This window comes from Macaca thibetana, chromosome 4 (assembly GCF_024542745.1).
Source record: "Macaca thibetana thibetana isolate TM-01 chromosome 4, ASM2454274v1, whole genome shotgun sequence".
NCBI classification, from domain to species: Eukaryota; Metazoa; Chordata; class Mammalia; order Primates; family Cercopithecidae; genus Macaca; species Macaca thibetana.
The window spans coordinates 59,350,888-59,371,806 of NC_065581.1; the positions used below are offsets into that span (position 1 = coordinate 59,350,888).

Here is a 20,919-nt window from a genome sequence, read left to right on the forward strand (position 1 = left end):
CCTTTACGTTAGAATACTTATATTTGTAAACACTTTCTCCACTCTTTGAAATGTCCAAAACTCCTTTTGAAGACTAGGTAGGCCTATTGTCAGCTTTATGACCTACAACTGTCTTTCTCAGGGACTTGGGAGCTAACTTTGGTGGGCATTTTGCTCCAAGTTACAGAACTACCTTCTGTCATAAAGATATGAGAAGTTTGTTTGTATCTGATTTAGTCAATTAGCTACCACACATAGTCAACCCAATTACCATGTAAAGTTAGGATGAGCTATGTATGTGTGACAAATGGTGCTATTAAGTTCTCTTACTTGAGGACTAGCTATTGTTTATGTTTGAAAACACATAGGTAATAGGACGTATCTGCTTAGCTACATAAAAGAGGGAGTTTTCTTTCTTTGTAATCTCCTAGTGGATTGCCTGTGATCTGCATCATATTTTGGTTTAGTAATAACTTGATAATAAAAGTGTTTTCTTTTTTTTTTAATTTATTTATTATTATTATACTTTAAGTTCTAGGGTACATGTGCATAACGTGCAAGTTTGTTACATATGTATACTTGTGACATGTTGGTGTGCTGCAACCATCAACTCGTCATTTACATCAGGTATAACTCCCAGTGCAATCCCTCCCCCCTCCCCCCTCCCCCCTCCCCATGATAGGCCCCGGTGTGTGATGTTCCCCTTCCCGAGTCCAAGTGATCTCATTGTTCAGTTCCCACCTATGAGTGAGAACATGCAGTGTTTGGTTTTCTGTTCTTGTGATAGTTTGCTAAGAATGATGGTTTCCAGCTGCATCCATGTCCCTACAAAGGACACAAACTCATCCTTTTTTATGGCTGCATAAAGAAGACATTCATACAGCCAACAGACACATGAAAAAATGCTCATCATCACTGGCCATCAGAGGAATGCAAATCAAAACCACAATGAGATACCATCTCACACCAGTTAGAATGGCGATCATTAAAAAGTCAGGAAACAAGAGGTGCTGGAGAGGATGTGGAGAAATAGGAACACTTTTACACTGTTGGTGGGATTGTAAACTAGTTCAACCATTGTGGAAAACAGTATGGCGATTCCTCAAGGATCTAGAACTAGATGTACCATATGACCCAGCCATCCCATTACTGGGTATATACCCAAAGGATTATAAATCATGCTGCTATAAAGACGCATGCACACGTATGTTTATTGCGGCACTATTCACAATAGCAAAGACTTGGAATCAACCCAAATGTCCATCAGTGACAGATTGGATTAAGAAAAGTGTTTTCTTTCTCTACTTCCTTCATGGAGAGGGTTTCTGGATTGGGAGAATATTTTATTTTTAACTATATTTCTTCAACAATTTGTAAGTTACTAACATATATAGGTATGCTGCATCAGAGCAATGAATGTAAATCAATCAATTATATTTTAGAGGTCAGAATATATTTAATAAATACTTTAAAATGATTGTTTCTGCTTAATGTTACAAGCTAATTCTATTGTTACTAAACTGAAAATTCACTGCCCTTCCATAATTGGTATTTGTGACATACTTTTGCATTTCTTTTCTACTTGGGTTACTGACTGGCAGCACACTCTTAATAATCACTACCTCTGGCCAATGTTCTGTTACCATATTAGCTCCTGCGGTTCAGTTTACTAAATAATTGCTTGAGAATCACAATGTGCCGTGCTATATTCAGGTACTTGGGGTACAAGACAAGGCAAGATAGTATTTTGGGGAAGTGGTTTCAGGAACCTGTTTTTTTAACAAGTCTTTTAATTCTGATGCAGGTAGCCTGTAGCCCACATTTTATGAAACACCATTTATGAAATTGACTACCTTGCCTCTATTTTATTTCACATTCAAAATCCTAGAGCTTGACATATCTGTAGAAAAGTGCTTATGTAAGTGAACAAGCAAGTCACAATGCTGCATGTCCAATACTAAGATGTATAACACTCCCCATCTAGAAATGAAGACAGAAGGAAATGCTCCAAAGGTTATATTGTGAGAGAAATGGAGGTATATATATATATATATATATATTTATTTTTTTTTTTTTTACTCAATTCCAGGCTTTTTTCATATATCCTATCTGTTCTTCAATGAGCTATATCTCAACTGATCCCTCTGAAGCACTTTTCTGGTCACTGAAAACTTAAATCACTGGCCTACCTCGAACTACTGCAATCACATATTTATATCTCTTTTATGATGTTTACCATAATAATGTGTATACTTTTTACTTTCCTTTTTAAACTGTAAGCTATTTGAAGACAGGGTAAATTTTTTATTTATATTTCGATCTATGGTAAGTTGAAAAGCAGACAATTTTGAATAGTTAAATAAATGTATCTTTACATAAACTTTACATAAACCTGAATTTAAGCATTTTGTTGCCAGAAAAATTATCCAAATCTTTGAAAGAAAGCAAAAGGATGGGTAACACAATCATTCCATATCACAGGGCAACAGCTACCCAAAGTTTTTCTAGAGATGTACGTGGTTCATTTCACTGTATTCTCCTGAGTTTGCTTGTTAACAAGCAGATTTTCTTCAGTAGAGATACACATATTTCCTGCCTGGTGGAACAGATAACCACAAAGATTGATAGCCTGTTAGAAATTAACCAGTTTGTGTCTTACCCTAATATTTCTTGTTAAATTGACTATAAATACTCTAGCTTCTTAAATGTTGCTTGAACTGATCATAATATCACTGGTTCTCTAATTAATTGTTAAAAAGAATCTTTGACACAGGTTCTTGTGATATTTGTCTGAGAGTAATGATTTCACCTCTTTGGAAATTATTCCTTCACACGAATATTTTCCTCATTAAATGAATGATTTATATTTCCAAATATCACTTAGAAGTTGCTTATATGTACTAAAGTTATGCTATTTTGAAACATCTACATTATTAAATAGAAACAATAAAGTACACAACTTAAGTCCTATCCCAATTGAAAATCTCTTTCATGAGTTCTACAATAGGAAATTTAACATTTTTCTTTGGATTATCAATATGAATCAGTTTTAACTATTAGCTTGCTAAGTATGACAGAATGTATCTGTTCTAAGTATTGACTTTGGATTTCAATGGCCTGACAAGTAATGTCCTTCAGAGAAACAAAGTTTTGGGTTTTTTTTTCTAAATTAAATCTTTCCCAAAGACCCAGAAGGAGCTTTCAATGAGATTCATAGAAAGCTATTAATATGAATCATAGACTATGATTAAGCCTCTTTTGAATTTGATAGCAGCTAAAGATCTCTTAAGATCTCCCTTGTGGTTCAAGGTTTATTAGAACTAATCTTAACCTTATGGTAGAAACAGAAAATAGCACGTTGCCCAGCTGTCCTGTGGATGAATCCTATGGCTTACTGAATGGGATGGAAGTGCTAGTATCCAAAACTATTTTAACTTAAATTAATTTACCAGCATCTCAATTAACGTAATCTGTCTGAATTTTGATAAACAAAAATATTTTTAGATAATAAGACTGGTACCCACAAATGCTTTCTAAAATCCAAGCTCCTCAGAGTAGTAAATTAGTCCTTGTCACTCAAAGACGTGGGTTAACTCTAAGCCTTTACACTTGTTAACTCTCCATCTTTGGGTTACCTTTCAGAGCTTCAATCTCCTACAAGGTAGAATGGAGATTTCAAATCTTCATTTTAGTGTTGGGAGGATAGACTGAGAAAACTAATATTATTTATATTAGTTTTTTGGACTAAGCATTTGCCTAGACCAAGACCTGGTAACACAAATCAGACTTTTACTATATCTCAGCTATCATTTAACAAATTCCTTTGGCATCTGCTTTTTGACCAGCCCCAAGTCAATCCTAACTAATTGTAGATACCTAGTGTTTGGGAAAAAAATATAGTCATTTTCATTGTACCATAGGGAAACACATTTGCATTTATTATAAGCAAATAATTAGCAAGAAGAAAATTACTCTTGGAAAATTAGTGTATCCCAGCCTTAAGGCTACCGCTGATATGTCCAACTTCATCTAGTCATGTGATGTTGCTACAGTATCTGAAGAGGCTATTTAAAATAACTCACTTATAATTGTATCAATCACACTTCAGAAAAGGTCAATCATGGTCATTTGGTACAAAATTTATGTAAAACACACAGATAATTTTTTCCAATAAAATTTAGTTATTGTAATTTCAGGCACTAGTTTGATTTCAAACTGTCAGCTACCTAAGATTGAGCTCGTGTCAATCCAGCTGAGATAACTGTTGAGGGGAGGCTGAAGCAATACCTTTGAAGGGGACGGTCATGAGATCTAGGGGTGGGGTGGGCCTAAGAGAACCAACAGGACAATAGGGAGCCTTTAGAACCTCAGTCCTCCTCCCAAATCATTGCTGTCACAAGTCACCACAACCAAAGGGATTTTGTTATATCCTCCAGGCTTGTTCTAGTTGGGAGAAAGTTGCAGATTACTTGTTTAAGAAACAGAAAATGCCCCCTGAATGACTACCTCACCCAGTACCCTTGCCTCAGCATGGTGGAGGACCTCAGGGTCTTCCTCTTGAACTGTAGCAGCAGCATCACAGTTGGTCACTCATCTCCATTTTTTCATTAGAGATTCTGCCCTCTACAACATTGTTAAGATTAACTATCCCCAAATACATATAATTATTTCACTTCCTTGCCTAAAAGCCTCTTTTGAAAAAATGAGAAAAAATATATATACACACATACACATATATATGTGTATATATGTATATATATGTGTGTGTATATATAGGTGTGTGTATATATGTGTGTGTGTGTGTGTATCCTACTTGCTTTAATACAACATAAATCCAGGCTTTTGGCATCTGTATGTTGTTTGGGACTGAACTGTGTACCAAAAAATTCACATGTTGAATTAGTAAACTCCAGTATCTTACAACGTGACTGTATCTGGAGACGCGGCTTTTAAAGAGGTAATTAAGGTAACATGAGGTCATATGGATGGGCCCTACTCCATTATGACTGGTGTCATCATAAGAAAAGGAAATTGGGACACAGACAATACACAGACTGAGAGGCAACTAAGCTAAGGACACAGCAGGAAGATGGCCAGCTACAAGTCAAAGAAAGACCTCAGAAGAAACCAAATCTGCGACAACTTAGTCTTGGACTTCTAGCTTTCACAACTCCAAGAAAATACATGTCTGTTGTTTATAGCACCCATTCTATAGCATTTTGTTATGGCAACCGATTGAACTATAATACAGATGTGTTAAAAAAGATATTTAATATGTTTAATTATTTACATGCTATTACATCAGTGAATTCGAATACAGTGAGATAGGTGAAGAATATCAATATGCAATTTATAGAATAACTGAAATTATGATATAAGTTTAAGAAAATGTGCATACTCTGAATTAAATAACTGTAAACCAGGCTGGGTGGAGTGGCTCACGCCTGTAATCCCAGCACTTTGGGAAGCCAAGGCAGGTGGATCACCTGAGTTCAGGAGTTCAAGACCAGCCTGGCCAACAAGGTGAAACCACATCTTTACTAAAATTACAAAAAACTAGCTGAGCACAGTAGTGGATGCCTGTAATCCCAGCTACTTGGGAGGCCGAGGCTGGAGAATCACTTGAACCTGGGAGGCAAAGGTTACAGTGAGATGAGATCACGCCACTGTACTCCAGCCTGGGAGACAGAGCAAAACTCCATCCAAAAATAAATAAAAAAATAAAATGAAGTAAACCAGAATAACATTGACTTTATCACTTATCAAATAAAGAGTTTTTCATGCCTGTAATCCCAGCACACTGGGAGGCCGAGGCAGGCAGATCACAAGGTCAAGAGATTGAGACCATCCTGGCCAACATGGTGAAAGCCCATCTCTACTAAAAATACAAAAATTAGCTGGGTGTGGTGGTGCACGCCTGTAGTTCCAGCTACTTGGGAGGCTGAGACAGGAGAATTGCTTGAACCTTGGAGGCAGAGGCTGCAGTGAGATGAGATCACGCCACCTTAGTCCAGTGTGGTGACAGAGTGAGACTCCATCTCAAAAAAATAAAAAATAAAATAAAAAAGATTTTTCCCCCTTTAATTATTCTGCTAATACCCAGTGTGATTAAAGAAGGTCAAATCCATTACTGTTGACAGTCCTGTTTGTTACAGCCTTTATAGAAAGGTTTTATAAGGCTATCTTTTTTTTTTTTAAGAGAATTTTGTAAACAGATTTAACAAAAACATAAACTATACAATGGCTTAGCAATTCCACTTTTCTTAAATAATTTATTAAAATAATCTTAAAAATTGAGTGTGTGTGTATATGTAGCGAGTTCTGTTTACTTTTCTTTATTAAAATATTATTTACAACGAAAAATTAAAACCCACCTACATATATAACAACAGTATATTAAGGACCTTAACTCTACCTACCATACCTAACCATTTAAGCTAGAACAATCTTCTAAAAGGCTATGGCCCTGTTTCCTCCATCTTCACACACCCACGCACATATTTTTTGGATACTGATCTATTGCCATTGGCTCTTGCCCCTGAGCTCTGAGGTTCTGGCTGTGAACACAGATTCTTTTGTCTTTGGCCTTTACATATTTGGCATCTGGTACCAATATTTTCCTTGACCTTGGATTCAGCCCTACTCTATGGATTCAGCTTTCCTGTTCTCCGCTTTTTGGGCATTATGTGTTTCAGTGAGTTTTTGCTTAAGCTACAACTCTTTAGAGTCTATCTCCAAATCTACTCACTGAGCTGGTTATGAAGGCTATTTTTAGTTCCCTATTTCACATTATATAACTATTAAATGTATTTACCACATAATTTAACAATTTATAGCCATTAAAATTTTTCTTAAGTCTGTATCATACTGTAGAAAAATGATTATAATAAAAAGTTGCATAAATATAATTACAGTTCTGTGATCAAAAACCTAGGCATAAAAAAAAAGACTAGAAGAAAATGTACTAAAATCTTAATGAGTACTTTTGTCTCCTCCCTTCTTACATCCTGCTGACATCCTGCTGACATTGTGGAATCTCCTGAATGTAAATATGGATTGATAAGGAAAGGCTGCTTAAGCCAACATTTGCCATTTGATACGTCATCTGCAGCAGGAGCAATAACATTTTATAATTGATAGATTTTGTCTCGGTATCCACTAGGATTAGGTTCGGGGGCAGAAAATATAAAACCCCAAATAAAGGTAAGTTGGACAAGATGAAATCTTATTGTTCTTTCACATAAAAAATCAAGGTGGATGGTTTTTGGGCTGATGCAATTTTTCATACATCAGCTCTTTCTATTTGTTGCTCTATCCTACATGACTTTGATATTAAGGTCTGTGAAAGTAGCATCTGTTTTTCATGCAGCTTAAGCTGGCTGAAGGAAAAGATAACCAGAGATAACCTTTCATGCTGTCTTAAGAATGTTTTTTAGAAACCGCCACAGAATGTTTTACATTGGCTGGATCTTGGTCATATGTCTCTATTTACCTAGCTGCAAGGGAGTCTGGGACATCTAGTCCCTATTTGGGATTTCCTTGGTCACAGTTATATATCTATTTGTATGAAAAATAAAAAAGTTAATAAAGAGAAAACTCACCATTTCTGGAAGTTTCTCAATAATTCTGAAAATTTTGAAAAATAGTTGCAGAATTCAAGTCCTGGAATTTTGTTTGCTCCATGGCAATTTTATCATGATACTCGAAATTTTTTTCTGCCTCTTTAACATCTTTGACTTGTATAATGTTGATTTTTAAATTTCTTATTTCATATTTTTTCTTTATTCTATCTTTAATGTATGCCTTTTATAATTTAACTACTACATTTACTCATAATAGAGCAAAATTTTTTATATATTGGTTTTAAAAGAACTATATATATATGTGTGTGTATATATATATACACTCAGTTTAAAATTTCATGTAGATACTTTTTCTTATAATATTCTAATGATTACCTTGCCAATACTCTTGAACCATTACCTAGTATGAGACTGTAATACACTGAAATCATTCCAAAATGCTTTAAAAAGGCACAGTTTCAGCAAACTTGAGCTTTGTGAAACAAAATTATAATTTCCTTCTTGTAACTCATCCATATCCCACTCACTATTTTATGCCTACAACTTGTTTTAATCAAAACTTGATCTTTATCATTTTAAGAAATTCAGGCCTAAGATGATTACATAGTCAAATACCAAAGTTATTTACAGAATTGATGGCTTTTGAAGATGAACCAGAATAAAATGAGGTATGAGAATATTTACAGAGGAAACAAAATTTGTCTTGATAATGAAAAAGGTAAAATATATTCACCAAGTCTTTGAAGACCATAATTATCTTAGAGAAAGTTGAATTAATTGATGCATATGGTGACTTTGGATTTAATAGTGAAAGACACCTTCTTGAAAGACCATATATTGCCGGGCGCGGTGGCTCAAGCCTGTAATCCCAGCACTTTGGGAGGCTGAGACGGGTGGATCACGAGGTCAGGAGATCGAGACCATCCTGGCGAACACGGTGAAACCCCGTCTCTACTAAAAAAATACAAAAAACTAGCCGGGCGAGGTGGCCGGCGCCTGTAGTCCCAGCTACTCGGGAGGCTGAGGCAGGAGAATGGCGTGAACCCGGGAGGTGGAGCTTGCAGTGAGCTGAGATCCGGCCACTGCACTCCAGCCTGGGTGACAGAGCGAGACTCCGTCTCAAAAAAAACAACAAAAAAAAAACAAACAAAAAAAACAACAAAAAAAGAAAGACCATATATTTTCTGTGCTCCATATGCCATGCATGCCTCCCCATATAAACTAATCTGTATTCACATGTAGGATTGTCAAAAGTTCCCAAAGCAATGACAATGAATTTCATCTCCCCTAATATTCAAAGTATATAAGAATAAAAAAGGTTTTCTATTTATTAACCAGTCTGAATGCACTGAAACCTCAATTTTTCCATACAATAACTGTCTCAATTTTGGGTGGAGGGAGTGTTGTCCTTTTATTGACACCATAGGAAGGCATTACTAGGAGACATGCCATATCCTTTGTAAATAAAGATTAATTCTATAAGTAGTTCTATACTGTAAATTGTAAACATCATAATGCTGTTAGGATATGAGGATCATTTGATTTTTGTAAATATTTTAGGAACAATTATTTTGTTAAAAATACATAGACTTTTGAAACTGTATTTTAGTTGAAATCATAGCTCTGACCATTACTTGTTGTTCTACTTCTGATAATTTACTTACGTGCCTTAGCTTTTCCATCTGTAAAATGGTAATGATAATAATAGGTGCCTCCTAGGGTTTCTTTGAGAATAAACTGATTTTATATGTGTGTGTGTGTATATATATATATATATGCATACTAGACCCTCATGGTATACTAGAACTGTATCTCTTTGGTACATCTTATTTCAACCTGGCTGAAATTGATGATTCTAGGCACACTGCTAGGTTCAACATCAAGTATGCGCCTGGTGTTTTGTTATGTTTTGTTTTGTCTTGTTGTTTTCCCATGCAGTCTAAGATGCTCAGTTCACACAGACACAACCCAGAGGTTCCAGGGTACTCAATGTCCTGAGGAACAGTAGTCTATAGATAAATGTCCCAGTGTCTCTTTCCTTTGGTGGGACAGTTCTGAAGTGCTTTCAACACGGTTCCTTAGGGAGTCAGAATGAGCTCCTCTTTCCCAAATAGTAGCTGGCTCATTAGCACACTCTTCATTGCCTTTTTCCCTTTCTCTCACTCAGCCCACTCCTTCCATTTTGGTTATTGGGATCTCCTCTTAATAAACTACTTGCCCTCAAATCTTTGCTTCAGGCTCTGCTTTTGCCATAATACAAATGGACAGATGTTACCATTATTACGTCCTATGTAAGTCACATCTGCGATTTTTGTCCAACACTTCCTGGTCTCACTGCCTTTTCCTTTTTTGTTGTTATGTATAGTTTTTATACAGTGTTTTCCCATCTCTCAGATATTTGATGTTAAAATTTCACTATGTGCTTTCATACTCCATTTAGTATTTTAATTTGTCTATGACTCTTCTTTCCGGCCCCTTGTATTACACTGTGTCAACACTGGAATCCCTGTCTTATGGCTTCATACTTCAGTGTCTAAGCTTCACTTAGTAATGGAGAACAAGTAACATAGTGTCTAAGCTTCACTTAGTAATGGAGAACAAGTAACATAGTGTCTAAGCTTCACTAGTGCAATGGAGAACAAGTAACATTGATTTGCCTGAAACCTGCTGGCTATTTTATTACACTGATAACAGCAGTAACAAAGCCTCCTTTATTTTTACTTCTTTGCAATAGTCACTTACTTATTTTCACTCAGAGCAGATGGTGGAGTCTGAAGAAATTTCCCCAAATCTTCATAAACTGTTTAAATGTCTCCTGTCTTGTCTTTACTTTAAAATAGAAGAAAACTATTGGATATGATAAAAATAAAAATGCTTGTATTATGATTGCTTTTTTTTTTTTTTTTAAGAAAGAGAATTGTGAAGTGTTTCTTATTTTCAAGATAAGTTTTATTTTGCAGAGTTTCTTTTGCCTTTAGGTTTCGGAAGATTTAGAAAGTAGAGGTAGAAGGTCTCTTTCCAGGTTACTGAGTTAGTATGTTGTTTTGTAAAACTGTCATAGCTTGTCCTCTTCTTTCCCCTAGGTGTACAGGTGCATTTTCATGCTAAACTCCAACTGCAGTGGCTTTTAAGACTGACAGGCACTTAAAGAGGTCAAGGCATACCCCTGGTATTGCTGGAGGTAGAGTGGGGCCAGATATATGCAGTAGTTTTGTTAATCCTTTCATTTTACATATAGTACTGGTAGAACATATTGGGAAAAAACAGTTTCTCTGTCCAGAAAATGAGAATAGTTATAAGATTGAAGACTCTGGCCTTCTTCACATATTGTGCTGAAGTGCACAGCACCAATGTGAAGAATGGATCTAAAAACAGGATTCTTGCTTTAGGGCACACTTCATCTGGTAATCATATATTAATAGTAATTACAGTAATGATAATAGAGTCAAATCGACTTTTATTAAGTAACTAGCCTTCCTGGAGGTCCTTTCTTTTCTTTTTAAGATTCATGGATTTCAGTAATTTTATGAACTACATATTTCATCAGTAAATGGGAAAATTTTCTGTTGAATAAATCCTGGATATAATTGCATATAACTAAAATGTTTCAAAATATAACTTTCACTACAAAAGTTGACAGGATGATTAAACATCTCTCTTACAGTTCCATGACTTTATAATGATGTTCCTTTTTATATCAATCATCCACTTAACTATAACCATGACTTAAAAATAGTCTCAAATGATCAACCACATTCATGATAAGAAATGGGCATGTATGGTGGAGAAAAAAATTTTTTTTTCAAATCAAGGCTGGCATATGGACATCTTCTTCTCCTGACTCTTCAAAATAATATTTGCTGGATTCTGATATAACCTATAATCAATGTTTCTATGGATAATGGAAATTGTGATTGTTTACTTCATATTTAAAAAAAATAAAATTTTCATAGCACTTTTAAGAAACACCCATGTTAGCAACATACTGATTTTGTTGCCAGAGTGAACCCCAGCAACTTACATACACAGAGCTTCCCCTTGTAGCTTTTGGAATTGATTGAACAGTATGATCTCATAAACCTCAAGCAGGGCAATGCCGATGTGACTATAAATCATTTGTGGCAACTCCTGCTCTCTGCAATACCTTGAAATTACTGGTATCCAATAACCTCCTTTATTAAAACATAGAGTGCAACATGATGGAGATTTTTCAGATATTAAATGATATGTATGGCCTCTATACATAGGACAAATCTATTCAACTTGCCAGATGATTTAAAATGTATATTATGTTATAATATGTATATTATGTTATGTCTATCATGGCACACTGTGTCATAATATATCATATCATATGTTATAATTGTATGACATCTAACAAATGTTATAGGTCAAGTAACATGGACTCACTGTGAAGAATAAAATGCATTCAAGATTGACATCATGGTATAGATTTATATTAGTCATAGTGTCAAGCAGCCTGACTTATTTGGTTGATTTTTCTACCTTTGATACAACCAAATGAGCACCTCAGAAGCACTTATTCCTGTTTCCCATTTTACACTCTCTTTAGTGTCTATTTGTATCTAAGAGACTTAATATCTTAATTTTAAGAATCTCTCATGCAATTTAAGAAAAAAGTAATATAACGTAATTCAACATTTTTCCATATTATGCAAAAAGGGTAAATTTACTCTTGAAGAGATATAATACTAGATATGTAATCTTATTATTCCATTTTCTGTTTTTACCAAGTGGGCAATTTAAAATCTGGTGTAAGTTTTTTCTTTTTTTTATTTCTATTAATTTTTTCTGTATACTACCATTAATACCTCCCCTATAATTTTAAATTTTAACTGAAAATTGTTTTGACCACTGTAAAGATGTAACATGAAATTCTGTGAAAAGACACGTACTTACACTAACTTATTGCAATATAAGATAATTTCTTACTTTACAAACAATAATAGCTTCCTATTTTACTGCATCAATTTTCCAGCATAATCAGGGCCATACAAATCCTCCTAAAGGTTGAAATTTTGCTTAACTTTTACTGAAGTCCATAAAGAAATGAAATTTTCCACTATTTATTGCCTGTAATTAAGGAAATCAGTAGGTTTGAATCAAATCAAATTCAAAGGTGTATCTTCTCCAAGATACTAACTTTACAATGTAATACATAATAGCTAGTTTGTACATAACAGTTGTATATTGGTCAGATTCTGGGGAAACCTATTCAAGTAATATAAAATTATTTGATTTAACATTCAACTTATAGTATAGTTGTATATATATTGCAATTCATAAATTTAAAATTAGTTCTACACATGGATAAAAACTGGAATATATGGAACAAATAGAAGTTATTCTCAACAATACCATTGATGAGACATTCAGTGATAGCTCTTTTACATTGTGTTAGACTTTAAAATGAGGAACAAAATGCTATATTAAAATACATACACTTAAAACTATGTAAGTACTATATTAAAATATACATATATTTAAAATTATATAGGTGGGCAGATATAAAGGAATTCCTGGAGAGCTTCAAATGATTACAAGATGTGATTCTCGAAAGTATGTTAACGACTCCAAGTTTTTCCTCAGTCTCTACTTACCCATGCTGCCAACTGTTTAATTTTTAGCAGGCTGCATATACGCTTGGGGCAGGAGATACACACATTAGCACAAGAAAGGTAAAAATCATGTAAAAAAAATCCCACAAAAATGTTAAAATCACTTTTAGAATGACACATTAGTGGGTAATTGGGAAATATATTGTGTAAGAGATAAACATGATGAAAATATTATCCTGAAAGGGTCTTCTCTCTGAGTCAAACTGAAATAAAATCTCCCATTTATATGGGGTTTGGGCATAGATTCATAACACTAATTGATCCAAATCCCTGCAAATAAAACAGTCACTTATGGCCTCTTTGGCAATGCTCCCAGAAGCCTGGGAGGTATAAGTGTGTATACCTTTGCACTTTAAACCCAGGACTCAATGGATTCTCAGCTGGCACATCATTAATCACATGGGAGAATAAGTCATCATGAATATGAATCAACATAAACATGCAAGTGCACATATCAGAATGACAGAAATGATATATGTATATTGAACATATGTATATAAATAGAAAAGGGCAATTGAGAAGAGAAAATATGAGGCAATAAAATTTAACCAAACTGGAATATAGAACTTTTAGAAGTTGAAGATATAATAATTATAACAAGGAATTCAAATATCATATTAAAAGAAGTAAATGGGAAGAAAGATCTGAGAGATTACACAGACGCCTGAGAATGAGAGGAATATGGGGCATTGTTTGAGACATAGAGAATTGTGTGTGAAAGTTCAATGTATCATAATCAATGTTTGAGAATAAAAAAAATAGATGGATTGAGAAAAGGGAATGTTTGAAATTACAAGAGCTCTCAGAATGGATAAAAAATGCTAACCCACAGATCTAGTCCATCTTAAAATCCAAAGTAGAATAAATAAAAATAAATCCACACTTAGACACCTCATGGTAAAAACAGTAGGACATCAAAGATGAAGAAGTTTAAAAGCAACCAGAGACACACAAATTCCCCACAAGAAGAGACAGACTCACGGTTAATGTCTTTTTTTTTTTTTTTTTTTTTGAGACGGAGTCTGGCTCTGTCGCCCGGGCTGGAGTGCAGTGGCCGGATCTCAGCTCACTGCAAGCTCCGCCCCCCGGGTTTACGCCATTCTCCTGCCTCAGCCTCCCGAGTAGCTGGGACTACAGGCGCCCGCCGCCTCGCCCGGCTAGTTTTTTTTTTTTGTATTTTTTAGTAGAGACGGGGTTTCACCGTGTTCGCCAGGATGGTCTCGATCTCCTGACCTAGTGATCCGCCCGTCTCGGCCTCCCAAAGTGCTGGGATTACAGGCTTGAGCCACCGCGCCCGGCCGGTTAATGTCTTTTTGTGTGTGTGTCATGGGGGTTTGTTGTACAGATTATTTCATCACCCAGGTATTAAGCCTAGTATTCATTATTTATTTTTCCTGATCCTACTCCTCCTCCCACCCTCTGCCCCCAATAGGCTACAGTGTGTGTTGTCTCCCTCGATGTGTCCATGTGCTCTCATGATTTAGCTCCCACTTACAAGTGAGAATGTGTAGTATTTGTTTCTCTGTTCCTGCATTAGTTTGCCAAGGATAATAGCCTCCAGCTGTGTCCATGTCCCTGCAAAGGACATGATCTTGTTCTTTTTTATGGCTGCATAGTATTCCTTGGTGTATATGTACCATATTTTCTTATCCACTCTATCATTGATGGGCATTTAGGTTGATTACATATCTTTGCTATCATGAATAACGCTGCAGTGGACATATGCATGCATGTGTCTTTAAAATAGAATGATTGCTCTTCCTTTGGGTATATACCCAGTAATGAAATTGCTGGGTCGAATGGTATTTTGTCCCTAAGTCTTTGAGTAATTGTCACACTGTCTTTCACACTGTCTTTCACAATGGTTGAACTAATTTACCCTCCCACCAACAGTGTAAAAGCATTCTTTTTTTCTCCACAATCTCAACAGCATCTGTTCTTTTTTGACCTTTTAATAATAGACATTCTGGCTGGTGTGAGATGGTATCTCATGATGGTTTTGATTTGTATTTATCTAATTATCAGTGATGTTGAGCTCTTTTTCATATGTTTGTTGTCTGCATGTATGTCTTCTTTTGTGAAGTGCATATATTCAGGACCTTTGCCCACTTTTCAATGAGGTTGTTTAAATTAGTTTGCGTTCCTTATAGATGCTGGATATTAGACCTTTGTCGGATGCATAGATTGCAAAATTTTTCTCCCATTCTGTAGATTGTCTGCTTATTCTGTTGATAGTTTCTTTTGCTGTGCAGAAGCTCTTTACTTTAATTAGATCCCACTGGTCAATTATTTGCTTTTGCTGCAGTTGCTTTTGGTGTCTTTGTCATGAAATCTTTGCCTGTGCCTATGTCCTCAATGGTACTGCTGGGTTTTCTTCTAGGGTTTTTATAGCTTGGGTTTTACATTGAAGTCTTTAACCACTTTGAGATAATTTTTGTATAAGGTATAAGAAAGGGGTCCAGTTTCAGTTTTCTGCATATGGCTAGCCAGTTTTCCCAATACCATTTATTAAATAGGGAGTCCTTTCCCCATTGATTCTTTTGGTCAGGTTTGTCAAAGATATGATGGTTGTAGATGTACAGTCTTATTTCTGGGGTCTCTATTATGTTCCATTGGTCTATGTGTCTTTTTTTGTACCAGTACCATGCTGTTTCAATTATTTGTAGCCCTATAGTATAAATCCGGGTAGCATGATGCCTCCAGCTTTTTTTTCTTTTTCCTTAGGATTGCCTTGGCTGTTTGGGAGTTCCATACGAATTTTAAAATAGACTTTTCTAATTCTGTGAAGAATGTCAATGGCAGTTTAATGGGAATAGCATTGAATCTACAATTGATTTGGGAAGTATGATCATGGATAGTGATTCTTCCTATCCATGTGCTTGGAATCTTTTTCCATTTGTTTATGTCATCTCTGATTTCTCTGAGCAGTGGTTTGTAGTTCTCCTTGAAGAAGTCCTTCACTTCCCTTGTTTGCTATATTGCTAGGTATTTTATTATTTTTGTGGCAATTGTGAATGAGAATTCATTAATGATTTGGCTCTCTGCTTGTCTATTGTTGGTGTATAGCAATGCTTGTGATTTATGCACATTGATTTTATATACTGAGATTTTGTGGAATTTGCTTATCAACTTAAGAAGTTGTAGGACTGAGACAACTGGGATGGGATTTTGTAGATACAGGAAATCTCTGCAACCAAAGGTAGTTTGTAAGCAAAGATAAAGTTTGACTTCCTCTTTTCCTATTGTCATCTGCAAGCAAAGATAGATTGACTTCCTCTAATCCTATTGTCATCTTCAAGGAAATATAGTTTGACTTCCTGTCTTCCTATTTGTATACCCTTTATTTCTTTCTCTTGCCTCACTTCCCTGGCCAGAACTTCCAATACTATGTTGAATAGGAGTGGTGACAGAGGCCATGCTTGTCTTGTGCAGGTTTTCAAGAGGAATGCTTCTAGCTTTTGCCCTTTCAGTATGATATTGGTTGTGGGTTTGTCATATATAGTTCTTCTTATTTTGAGGTGTGTTCCTTCAATACCTAGTTTATTGAGAACACTTAACATAAAGTGGTTTAATTTTATTGAAAGCCTTCTCTACATCTATTCAGACAGTCCTAGGGTTTTTGTCTTTAGTTCTGTTTATGTGATGAATCATATTTATTTATTTGCATATGCTTAACCAACCTTGTATCCTGATGATGAAGCTTACTTGATCATGGTAAATAAGCTTTTTTGATATGCTGCTGAATTCAGTTTGCCAGCATTTTATTGAGCATTTTGGCACTGATGCTCATCAATGATATTTGCCTCAAGTTTTCCTTTTGGTGATATCTCTGCCAGGATTTGGTAACAGGATGATGCTGGTCTCATAGAATGAGTTAGGGAGGAATCTCTCCTCTTCAATTTTTTCAGAATAGTTTTAGTAGAAATGGTACCAGCTCTTCTTTGTACCTCTGGTAGTATTCATCTGGTAAGCTGTTTATTACTGCCTCAATTTCAAAACTCATTATTGGTCTATTCAGATATTCAATTTCTTCCTGGTTCAGTCTTGGGAGGGTGTGTGTCTCTTATTTGTCAATTTTTTCCTAGATTTTGTTATTTATATGTATAGAGGTGTTACAATATTCTCTCATGATTGTTTGTATTTCTATGGGGTCAGTGATAATATCCCCCTTATCATTTCTGGTTCTTTTTATTTGAATCTTCTCTCTTTTCTTATTAGTCCAGCACTTAGTAGTCTTTTTCCTTATTTTTTTTTTTCAAAAAACCAACTCCCACATTTGTTGATCTTTTGAAGGTGTTTTTTTTTGTTTTGTTTTGTCTCTCAATCTCCTTCAATTCAGCTCTGATCTTGGTTATTTCTTTCTTCTGTCAGCTTTAGCATGTCTTTGCACTTGCTTCTCGAGTTTTTTTAGTTGTGATGTTAGATTAGTAACTTGAGATCTTTCTAGTTTTTTGATGTGAGCATGTAGTACTATAAATTTCCTTCTTATCACTGCTTTTGCTGTGTCCCAGATAATGTGGTATGTTGTATCTTTGTTCTCATTAGTTTCAAAGAACTTCTTGATTTATGCCTTAATTTCAGTATTTACCCCAAAGTCATTCAGGAGCAAGTTGTTCATGTATTTATACGGTTTTGAGTGAACATCTTAATCTTGAGATATAATTTGATCGTACTGTGATCCAAGAGACTATTTCTTATTATTTCAGTTATTCTGCATTTGCTGGGGAGTGTTTTACTTTAAATTACGTGATCAGTTTTACAGTAAGTGCCATGTGGCAATGATAAGAACATATATTCTGTTGTTTCTGGGTGGAGAGTTCTGTAGATATCTATCAGGTCCACTTGCTCCAGAGCTGAGTTCAAGTCCTGAATATCTTTGCTAATGTTCAGACTCAATGATCTCTCTAACATTGTTACTGGGATGTTAAAATCTCCAACTATTACTGTGTAGTAGTCTAAGTCTCTTTGTAGGTCTCTAAGAACTTGCTTTATGAATCTGGGTGCTCCTGTATTGGGTGAGTGTATATATATTTAAGATAGTTAGGTCTTTTTGTTGAATTGAACTCCTTACTATTATGTAATTCCCTTCTTTGTCTGTTTTGATCTTTGTTGATTTAAACTTTGCTTTATCAGAAACTAGGATTACAAACCCTGTTTTTTCCTGTTTTCCATTTTCCCTCCTTCCCTTTATTTTGAGACTGTGTTTCTTTGGATGTGAGATGGGTCTCTTGAAGACAGCATACTGATGGGTCTTGGTTCTTTAACCAGCTTGCCACTCTGTGTCTTTTAATTGGGGCATTTAGCCCATTTACATTTAAGGTTAGTATTGTTATGTGTGGATTTGATCCTGTCAACATGATGCAAGGTGATTATTTTTCAGATTTGTTCATGTGGTTGCTTCATAGCATTATTGGTCTGTACACTTCAGCATGTTTTGTAGTGTTGGTAATTATTTTTCCATTCCATATTTAGTACTGCCTTCAGGATCTCTTGTAAGGCAGGTCTTGTGCCAATGGATTCCCTCAGCATTTGCCTATCTGAAATGGATCTTAATTTCTCCTTTACTTATGAGGCTTAATTTGGCTGGATATAAAATTCTGAGTTGACATTTCTTTCCCTTAAGAATGCTGAATATTAGCCTCAATCTCTTCTGTCTTTTAGGATTTCCCTGAGAGGTCTGCTGTTAGTTTGATAAGATTCCCTTTGCAGGTGACCTGGCCTTTCTCTCTGGCTGCCCTTAACATTTTTTCTGTCATTTTAACTTTGGAGAATCTGATGATGATGTGTCTTGGGGAATGATCTTCTCATGGAGTATCCTACTGGGGTTCTCTGCATTTCCCAAATTTGAATGTTGTCCTGTCTAGCCAAGTTGGGAAAGTTTTTCTGGATGATATTCTGAATTATGTTTTCCATTCTTCAATTGCTTCCATTCTTGATTGGTATCTCTTTCAGGTATACCAATCAGTTGTAGATTTGGTCTCTTTATATAATATCTTATTTCTAAGAGGTTTTGTTCATTCCTTTTCATTCTTTTTTATCTGTTCTTGTCTGCCTGTCTTATTTCAGAGTCTTCAAGCTCTGAGATTCTTTCCTCCGCTGGGTCTCTTCTGCTATTAATACCTATGATTGCATTGTAGTGTGTTTTTCAGCTCTGTCAGGTCAGTTATGCTCCTCTTTATACTCGCTATTTTGGCTGTCAGTACCTGCATTGTTTTATCATGATTCTTAGCATCCTCACGTTGGGTTACGAAGTGCTCCTTTAGCTTAGCAAAGTTCATTTTTAATTTACATTCTGAAGCCTACTATATTAGTCTCTTTTCATGCTTCTGAAAAAGACATACTAGAGACTGGAAAGAAAAGCAAGTTTTAATGGACTCACAGTTCCATGTGGCTGGGGAGGCCTCACAAGAATGGTGGAAGGCAAGGAGGAGCAAGTCATCTCTTACATGGATGGCAGCATGCAAAAAGAGAGAGCTTGTGCAGGGGAACTCATCATAAAAACCATCAGATGTCATGAAACTTACTGTCACAAAAACAGCATGGGAAAGACCTCCCACCATGATTCAATTACTTCCCACTGGGTCCCTCCCACAACATGTGGGAATTCAAGATGGGATTTGGGTGGGGACAGAGCCAAACCATATCATTCCACCCTGGCCCCACCCAAATCTCATGTCCTCATATTCCAAAACCAATCTTGCCTTCCCAAAAGTCCCCCAAAGTCTTAAATCATTTCAGCATTAACTCAAAAGTCCACAGTCCAAAGTCTCACCTGAGAGAAGGCAAGTCCCTTCCATCTATGAGCCTGTAAAATCAAAAGCAAGTTATTTACTTCCTAGATACAATGGGTACAGCATTGGGTAAATACACCCATTACAAATGGGAGAAATTGGCCAAAACAAAGGGGCTACAGGCCCCATGCAAGTCTGAAATTCAGTGAGGTAGTCCAATCTTAAAGCTCGAAAACGATCTCCTTTGACTCTATGTCTCATATCCAGGTCACGATGATGCAAGAGGTGGGCTTCCATAGCCTTGAGCAGCTCCAACCCTGTGGCTTTGCAGGGTAAAGCCTCCCTCCAACTGCTTGCATGAACTGGTGTTGTGTGTCTCCAGCTTCCAGGTGCACATTACAAGCTATTGGTGGATCTACCATTCTGGGCTCTGGAGGATGGTGGCCCTCTTCTCACAGCTCCACTAGTCAATGTCCCAGTAGGGACTCTGTGTGGGGGCTCCAACCCCACATTTCCCTTCCACACTGCCCTAGCAGAGGTTCTCATGAGAGCTCTGCCCCCACAACAAACTTCTGCCTGGACATCCAGGAGTTTCCATACGTCCTAAGAAATCTAGGTGGAGGCTCCCAAGCACCAATTCTTGACATATGTGCACCGGCGGTCTCAGCACCATGTTGAAGCTGCCAAGGCTTGAGGCTTGCACACTCTGAGGCCATGGTCCAAACTCTGTGTTGGCCCCTTTCAGCCACTGTTGGAGTAGCTGGGATGCAGGGCACCAAGTCCCTAGGCTGCACACAGCATGGGGACCCTGGGCCTCTGGGCCTGTGATGGAAGGGGCTGCTGTGAAGACCTCTGACATGCCCTGGAGACATTTTTCTCCATTGTCTTGGTGACTAATATTTGGCTCCTCATTACTTATGTAAATTTCTGCAGCTGGCTTGAATTTCTCTTCAGGAAATGGGACTTTCTTTTCTATCATATTATCAG

The 20,919-nt window shown here is 36.2% G+C and overlaps 1 protein-coding gene and 1 long non-coding RNA gene across 12 annotated transcripts in view; one reads left to right on the top strand and one right to left on the bottom strand.

The window, feature by feature from the left end:
- KHDRBS2 (KH RNA binding domain containing, signal transduction associated 2) overlaps positions 1-20,919 on the bottom strand; it is a 624,430-nt gene that overhangs the window by 207,956 nt on the left and 395,555 nt on the right. The window lies entirely within an intron of this gene.
- On the top strand, positions 10,051-10,465 carry LOC126953565 (uncharacterized). The gene is made up of 2 exons (XR_007725265.1): positions 10,051-10,149; positions 10,190-10,465. It is a non-coding gene; the product is annotated as an uncharacterized LOC126953565 (long non-coding RNA).